General features: G+C 45.8%; 1 non-coding gene across 1 annotated transcript; it reads right to left on the bottom strand.

The window, feature by feature from the left end:
* Positions 1–4708: 4708 nt before the first annotated feature.
* Positions 4709–4864, bottom strand: LOC114696974. The gene has a single exon (XR_003735092.1). It is a non-coding gene; the product is annotated as a U1 spliceosomal RNA (small nuclear RNA).
* Between the last annotated feature and the right edge of the window lie 3920 nt (positions 4865–8784).

Raw genomic sequence — 8784 nt, 5'->3', positions numbered from 1 at the left:
CACAGTCACTGATGACCTTCTTCTTTCCCAGCTCACCCCTTCTTTCGTGTGTGTGAACCACTGAGTGTTCAGTAGGGTTAGTTACAGGAGTGTGATGTGGGGGTGGTAGGATTTTCTGGAGCAGGGGCAGTTTAGCAGTGACCACACCACTGAGGGAAATGTCTCTCCCTCCCCCCTTAGTTGACTACAGCATCTCCTCAGGGATGGGTAGGGCATTATAGGTGTCACCTCCCTGTTGACTATTTTTTATTTCTTTCTTTCTCCTCATTACCATCTGGTGTGAAATGTGTCCATAGGTTTAACTTTATATCTCACTATTGAAGGCACAAGATATGAAAATGAGAATATGAATCTCCTGGAGAAAAACTCAAACAAAACCAACAATATACATCTTTAAGAGAAAGAGTTAGTGTCTCTGCATCATGTTAAGTGGGAGTATAACTTTTTTCCTGCGTGTATTTGGAGATCTAGTATGGTTTCTGGTAGTGTATGTAAGTAGAAAAGAAAACTAAAGCCAAATGAATGAGAAACATAAAAACGCAAGGCCAGTTAGAGACATGGTGACTAAATCAACTCTAGCTCAGGGGACTGATGCTTTTTTAAGTTGCACTCATATGATGTTGGTATTTTTATTTTTATTATAATTTATTTAGAGAAAGACATCATGAACAAAGGCTAGAAAGAGATCCATAATCCAGTTCAGGATCTCTGGATCTGTGAGTTAGGCCACTGGAATAGAAGCACGGTGACACAACTTTAATCCAGAAGCAGCTTTAACCAGGGTGGTGGTGAAGCGAAGGTATAGCGTGAGGATCAAACTGAGCTTTTGGTGGTTGCTTCAGGCTTGAGCAGTATCCTGAGACCATTCCGGATGGACGAGGCCTCCTGAGGAGACAAGAAGATGAGATCGGCGAGGGGATAGCTGTGGGCTGCCTCTGATCTACAGCATGACCCAATAACTCGCCTCAGGTTTGATTTTATTAATAAGAACTTTTAAGATTCCTGTACATATGCACAACCCCCATCCTCATCACATGCAGACACAGACACACAGACACACACACACACACACACACACACACACACACACACACACACACAGACACTTTTAAAAGCTAAATGTAAAATCAGAGAAATGAGAAGTGGCTTATGGCTGCTTTGCGTTATACCAGCCTGGTTAAGCTGAGTTGCAGTTTTCCAGAACACCATCCCTTCTGTGTTTCTGGCTAGGGAGACAAGAAAGAGTCTCATGGGAGATTTGGACACAGCAGGGAGGTAGCAGGTGTTCTGTAGCTCACATGTGAGTTCTCACTTTTCTTTTGGCTCTGGTCCGCATGGAAGGCAGCCACAGAGCCTGCAATCACACTGTCCCCTGGATCCTTGTTACCAGCACAGTTCCTAGGCAGGGGCAGGCTTCACTCTTTGATGGAGGGCCTCAGCTTCTGCAGGATGCCACACACAGCACTGCAGGATGCCCACACCACCAGCACTGCAGGATGTCCACACCACCAGCACTGCAGGATGCCCACACACCAGCACTGACAGGGATTATGCTCAGCCAGGTTCCAACTAGCTCTTGCTCTTTTCCATTTCCCAGTCTACATAATTATAGAATGTATTGCATTCTGTATACACATTTATGAATAGAGGACACTGTGGCAAGTTGTTCCACAGATTTAGTTAACACCAGAGAGGGGATGGCAGGGTGCACAAGATAAGAAAGGATTTCAGACCACTGAGAAGAGCAAGAAGTCCATCTTAGTGCTATGAGGAAGGAGAGAAGGTGTCTTGCATCTGGGAGGAAGGGAGGAAGGACACTTGTTAATGTGTGACTTAGAGAATGTGGGGGAAGTGTGGAGGGGGATGCACTTAGATGGGGGGTATTCGTTATAGGGCAGGGAATAGGCACCAGGAGTTGAGATGTATTCATGTACAAGTGAGGGATATACCATAACCCACTGATGGCCTCTGGCAACTGCAAGTCTGTAAACTTCCTTGAGGCGAGAGGATTGGGATTCCAGGATCAACTATGAGGATGGACACAGAGGGCTGTAGGTAAGTCTGACTTGAGCAGCATCTGGTCTGGGGTTGAACATTTCTTTCCTGGAGCCCTGGTCCATATTCACAGATGGGCTCACTGTAAGGTGCTTACCAGTAGCTAAAAGGCTTCAAACAAGTGTGCCCTGATTAACCTTAGCTTAAATCTATCCCACACATGCATGCATATATACATACATACATACATACATACACACACAGAAAGGAGAGAGAGAGAGAGAGAGAGAGAGAGAGAGAGAGAGAGAGAGAGAGAGAGAGAGAGTTCTGTTTCTTTTATTGAGCCTTGATTGATACGGTGTCCAGTCCAGAGAGTTAGAGACTTGTGACAGCTGGGCATAAGTCCTAGGAGCCTTGAGGAGCCGTAGTTCTCGGCGTCTGCTGTGGTCAAGTCCCAGCTCTGCTGGGGAAAGAGAAGCCATCACACCTTCATGCTTTCTTCTTTCCCTTCCAGCCTGCCCTGCTGGTTTCCCCCATTGCCCTGCCTCAAGCCTGAGTCGATGAGGAATGGCTGCTGAGAGCCTTGCACGCCGTCTCTGGCCTCTATTAACCACAGATCAGCTGCAGGCATCTGGAACCCACGTTTCTCCCTTGTCTGTGCTCCTCTGATGAGGACGTGACTTCTAGCTCATCCCTGGTGGTGAACTATGACCCTGCTCCTCCATCCTTTTCTCTGGAAGCATGCTTCCCTGTTGTATGTAGGGGCACATCCTCTAAAAGCCTGCAGCCTTGGCACCTCTTGTGACATCTGTCACTGCTGCTTTGCAGTTGATCTGACCTTCCCAGGAGCACTGATCCGTCCTTTCCAGAATGGCTGCAAGTACTGCATCCTACCCTGTCCTTTGTTTTAGTGCTGTGGATCACTCGGTGCCTTGCGCATGCCAAGCAAGGGCTTTAGCGTGGAACTGCACCCCAACCTAGGTTCTACCTCTAACCACCCTGAGAAACGCCATGTGTTCATGCCCATAGCTATTTTCACTACTACTGTGACCAATAGCAGGCTTCATGTGACCACACTTGGGGTCACAATCTGTACTCTAAAAAGTCAAGTTTGGCCATCTATCTCAAGAAGCCAATTAAAGGATAATAAGATTAAAGAAAAATTTGAGATTTCTCTCATTCCGGAATTTTCATTTATAGCTGGATTGTCATGGGGGTCTTTGTTCTGTAGAACTTCCTTCAGCCAAAGAAAGTGGATGTTTCTTTCAAGACTGAACCAGTTTAAGCAGGGCATGGGTGGGTGCCTCTCATCCTAGCACTTAGAAAGTTGAGGCAGGAGTTCCAGGCCAGCCTGGGCCTTGTCTCAAAACCAAGACAGAAAAGGATGAGTCCAGTTATTGTTAGTTGGGTATTCATTGTGATCCAAGGTTTTCAGTGGCAGAGCCGGTGTGTACAAATGCATTTCCGTCTCTTCACTGGACACATGTTACATTTACTGATGCCATCACTCTATTTCTCAGATATTGTACAAATAATTTTTAAAAATTGAATTTTTAACTAAATTGTATGCTTCTAATGTAATGTAATTTAAAATTTATGTAGTAAGTATAAATATTGCAATATAAAAATTGATTTATTTGCATAGTCAAAAAAAAAGAACCAAATTAATGATTCAAAGCAGAAAAGGGAGGTGTGTTCAAAGTGACCACACTGGAAAGAGGACCCCCTTTCTGTCATTCTTTGGGGTCCTAAAATAAGATTAATTGTTTAGATAGAGAGCCAAGAGCTGGCATACCTAACCCATCCTGGTCAAGGTGTGGGCCTGCTCATCACTGACCAGTCATTGTCCTGGCTACAGCCTTAAGGTGGTCTGACAGCCTTAAGGTGGTCTGGCAGGTTATTAGAACTGTGTGGTCTCTTTCTGGGGGACAATTCCCCTCTGGTGACTTTCACTTCTCCCAGCATGAGATGCCTAGGGAAATTCTCATTTTGGAGGCTACCTTGTTCAATAGCCTGATGGCCAGATGGAGGACACAAGTGTCTCTTTAGAATATCTTCATTTCTGCCTGCCAGTTGCTATGGAGATAGGACACTTGCACTCCAGAGAGGAAAGCTCCCACCACTGCTCCATCCCAGAACGCACAGTGAGCAGGTTCTAGGATCCTGAGTTCCCAACAACGTTTCCCTGTAGAAAAGTGACCTGGCTGAGTCACAGCCGAAGGCCAAGGGGTCTTGTCTCAGGGACCCACACTGCCACTGCCGGGTGCAGCTGACACAAATGTGGCCTGAGAGACCCGTTGAAGGGAGGAGGTGGGAACCAAGACGAAAACAAAGACAAGGATGCTGCCACAGCTAAGTCCTTGATGCCAACCTAACGGGTATCTGCAAGCATCCCTAAGACCCGTCCTTCAAGGCGGGCGGTGGTGGCGCACGCCTTTAATCCCAGCACTTGGGAGGCAGAGGCAGGCGGATCCTGTGAGTTCGAGGCCAGCTGCTACAGTGAGTTCCAGGAAAGGCGCAAAGCTACACAGAGAAACCCTGTCTCAAAAAACCAAAAAAAAAAAAAAAAAAAGACCATCCTTCTTATCAGAACAGTCGTTTCAGCAATACTTACAAACAAAGACAGCTACCCAATGGGGATGCCCAATAATAGAAGACAAACCAGCTGTAATACACGGTGCCTTCACCATGTACTGGCTTGCTTTTTTATACAGGGGAGAGTATGGAACGCAGCACCCCCCCAAATTATGCCATCAAGTCTCCCAAATTTAGGGAAATTTCAAGGGTCAGTACATGTTGAGTACAATGGTGACACCCACCTGGGAAAGCCGCCTTTGTGACCATGGTGTCTCCCCTGCCAGGTAAGTATGCCATTTTCAATCAAAAAGAAAACGTACTCAGAATGCGGGGAGTCAGTTCTGTGGGAAAAACACTTGCTGGGTCAGCATGATGACCTGAGTTTAGTCCCCAGAACCCCATTTAAAAATACAGCATGGCATCATGGGTTTGTGAGCTGGGGACTGGGTGACGAGAGGGTCCCTGGGGTTCAGTTTCCAGACAGCAAGCCTACTCGCTGGAGTTTCGAAGCAGTGAGAGACCTGTGTCAATGAAAAAGGGAATAAACTGTTGGCCAGTGAGATGGCTCAGGGCTAACAGCACTTGCTGCTAAGCCTGGAAACACAAGTTCGATCCCTCGCGAGACTAAAGGGGAAAGAGGACTGACTCACGCAGGTTGTCTTCTGACCTCCGTGTGTGCACTATGAAATGCAGTGTTCACATTCACTCACACACACACACACACACACACACACACACACACACACACACATAATAATCAATACATTTTTGAAAGCAAAGAAAACAATTAACAGCAGAAACCAAGGTGGACAGCTCCCAGGGAGTATTAACTAAACTTGTCCTTTGGCCTCTGCACACATGGGCACACACGTGTGCACACACGTGCACAGACCCGTGCAAAAACACACAGGAAAATGCCAAATCATTTTTAGGAGCAACTAGCAGGATGAGTCAAGCCAATTTGCTTATTTGCTTTGAAATTTAAATTTATAGACTTCACCAAGAGGAAGGAGTGTGTTTGTGTGTGTGTGTGTGTGTGTGTGTGTGTGTGTGTGTGTGTGTGAGAGAGAGAGAGAGAGAGAGAGAGAGACATTTCAAGCAGCTTGATAGCAAGTTCTCTCGGGGAATGCCATTAGAGTAGATAAGTTTTTCTTTTTCTAGTACATGCATTTCTTTGATTTATTTACAGTAATTGTTATTACTGTATAGTTTTTCAGTAGTTCAAATCAACTTTAAGACTACACATCAACTTTAAGGCTTGCCTAGGTTACATGAGACCTTATCTCAAAAAAATGAAACGAAAACCATGCTTTTGAAGCTTGAGAAATGACAAGGAAATGTTTAAGATGTGAGGTAAAGTTTGGCTTTATTGTTGTTTCTGACAGGGTCTTAGGTAGGAAAGGCAACAACATCGGCCGGACAGACCCCACCCACCCACCCACTCTCCACTCCACCCTGCAAGATAAACTCCCAGGAATGCCCTCTCCTAGAGGCAAACTGGGAGTATGTGCTGTTCAGCACTTGTAAATTAAATACCTATTCGAACCACCGTGGTGGACAGCTCCTCTGTCTGTCCACCACTTCCCAGGCTTGCGGAATCCAGAGAGTCAAGTGAACATGACTGTGTAGGGGTGATCAGAGGAGATAAATGCTTTACTGGGAATTTGTTCAGTGCATCAGAGCCCAGGAAGCTGTTGCTGCTGAAAATAGTTGGTTAGAAGGCTTTACTGAACAGAAAACACTGACTCGAGGGGCCTGAATAAAGAGGAGAACTTTGACGGAAAGAAAAACAACAACGAAAAAAGGTAGAAAAAGTCAGAGATGACAAAGCCTTCCAGGAGCAAGCAAAAGGGGAGGAAGAACGGTTCTAGATCAATTAAGAGATTATGATGCGGCTGGTTAGGCAGCTTCTAGCTGTGTTAGCCAGGGTTCTGTAGAGGAACACAACAGGGTGGAAATCTCCTCCAAAGGGTGTCCACTGGACTGGCTTCCATGACACAGGCTGCTCCTCCAACAGTGTCTTCACTGAGCTGAGAATCAATAGCCATTCAGTCTGTGAAGTTCCGGGCTTCGGCTGTTCCAAACCAGTGCTGAAGGCCTGGAGGAGTCCTGGAGAGACACTGGTTTTTGGTTCATGTTGGGAGGCTAAAGGAATGAGTATGAGCAGAGGGCAACATCAGGACAGATGTCCTCAGCAAGAAGAAGTGAAGTGAAGGCAGGCCAACTTTTGCCTCAGACCAGGACCACTATGGAAAGTGCCACCCATTCTAAGGGTTACATACAAGCAGCACCATGCAGCTAGGCGGTGGTGGTGCATGTCTTTAGTCTCAGCACTTGGGAGGCAGAGGCAGGAGGATATCAGTGAGTTTGAGGCCAACCTGGTCTAAAGAGCTAGTCCCAGGACAGACTCCAAAGCTACATAGCTACACAGAGAAACCCTGTCTCAAAAAAACAAAAAAACAAAAAAACAAAAAAAAAAAAACTTTTTTTTTTTTTTTTTTTTGTCTTATCCCCTCAACTAATCCTTCCTGAAATGCCCTCATAGGCTCACCCAGAGCTGTCTCTTAGTTGATTACAAGTTCAATCCACTCAATGGTCGATTAACCCTGACAGCAACATGAATACAATAAAAACCTGAGAGTCTCATATTCAAGGGGAAGGGTTTAATTTGGCTCATGATTTCAGACATTTCAGACCTGGTGCCTGGTCTCATTTTTGGGGGGCTCGTGGCAAGGTGGGTTGGTAGAAAGCAGAGTTAGCTACTCACCTCATGGTATCTGGGAATTAAGGAGATATATGAAAGGACTCAGGTTGCGCTATACCCTCTAAGAACAAGCTCCCAAGAACATGGCACTAGACCCCAACTTTAGAGGCTCCATCACCTCAGGCTATGCTATTGGGAGACACTTACCCAAACCACAGCATCTTCAGAAGGTTTTGAAACCAAGGAATAAGGTAATGAAATTGACAGACAGCTCATCATTGTAGGGAGGGTTTGAAGAAGGGACACAATTAGAGAAAAGTATAAGCAACTTCTAATAATTGTGATTTCTTTGTGTTTTTTCCCCCACTTTGTATTTATGAAGAGAAGGAGCCCACAGGACAGGGTAAAGCACAGATCCTTTTTTAAGAGTCAAAAGTGGGACCAAGTCCACAGAGGAAGGCGAGAGCTGACAGGAGGGGCGCTGTGCCTTTGGAGGCTGCAAGGAAGAGATGAGCCCTTGTGAACTAGAAATGTGTGAAATGGAGATCCTGTCGTTTGTAACAGAGGTCCCCTCCTCTTTTTCTTTCCCTGCTTTCCTAGTCACTGCCCCATTTCTGTGGAGAGACGCCACCACCAAGAAAACACTTCCTAAAGAAAGCATTTAATTGGGCCTGGCTTACAGTTACAGAGGTTTAGTCCATTATCATTATGGCAGGGAGCATGTCGGCACACATGGCACTGGAGCAGTAGTGGAGAACCACACCCTGATCTGCAGGCCTAGAAGGAGACACTGGCCTGGCGTGGGCTTTGGAAACCTCACAGCCCACCGCCAGTGACACACCTCCTCCAACAAGCCACACCTCCTAATCCTTCTAATCCTTTCAAGTAGTGCCATTCCCTGGAGACTAAGCATTCAAATATATGAGCCTATGGGGCCATTCTTATTCAAACCACCACACATTCCTTCCCTTTCTTTCTTTCTTTCTTTCTTTCTTTCTTTCTTTCTTTCTTTCTCTCTCTCTCTTTCTTTTTCTTTCTTTCTTTCTTCCTTCCTTCCTTCCTTTCTTTTTTTCTTTCTTCCTTTCTTTTTTTCCTTTTGTTTTTGAGACACTGTCTCATGTAGCTCAGGCTAGCCTCTAAACTCACTAGATAGTCAAGGATGACCTTGAATTTCTAATCCTCCTGTTTCCAGCTTCCCCATGACTGAATTAGAGGGTGTCAACCACCATGTAGGTTTTGTGCTGGGGATGAAACCCAGGGCTTCATATAAGTTAGACAAGCATTCTCCCAGCTGAACCACATACCCCAGCCTGAGGCCCCTAATTTCTTAGTAATAAAGATATGACAGCAATTATGAAATTCTCTGAGTCCAGAGGGTCAGGACTAGGGCTGTGGCTTGAGGAGTGTGGAGAAGTTTCAGAACCCTACAACTGAGACCCCTGCAGCCACTGTTCACACATACTCACTCATCCCCACAAGAAGACTGGTGGGAATGTTATCATTAACAT

Source organism: Peromyscus leucopus, chromosome 15 (assembly GCF_004664715.2).
Source record: "Peromyscus leucopus breed LL Stock chromosome 15, UCI_PerLeu_2.1, whole genome shotgun sequence".
NCBI lineage: Eukaryota > Metazoa > Chordata > Mammalia > Rodentia > Cricetidae > Peromyscus > Peromyscus leucopus.
The sequence above is the reverse complement of the archived record's forward strand: the minus strand, read 5'-3'. Positions and strand labels throughout refer to the sequence as shown.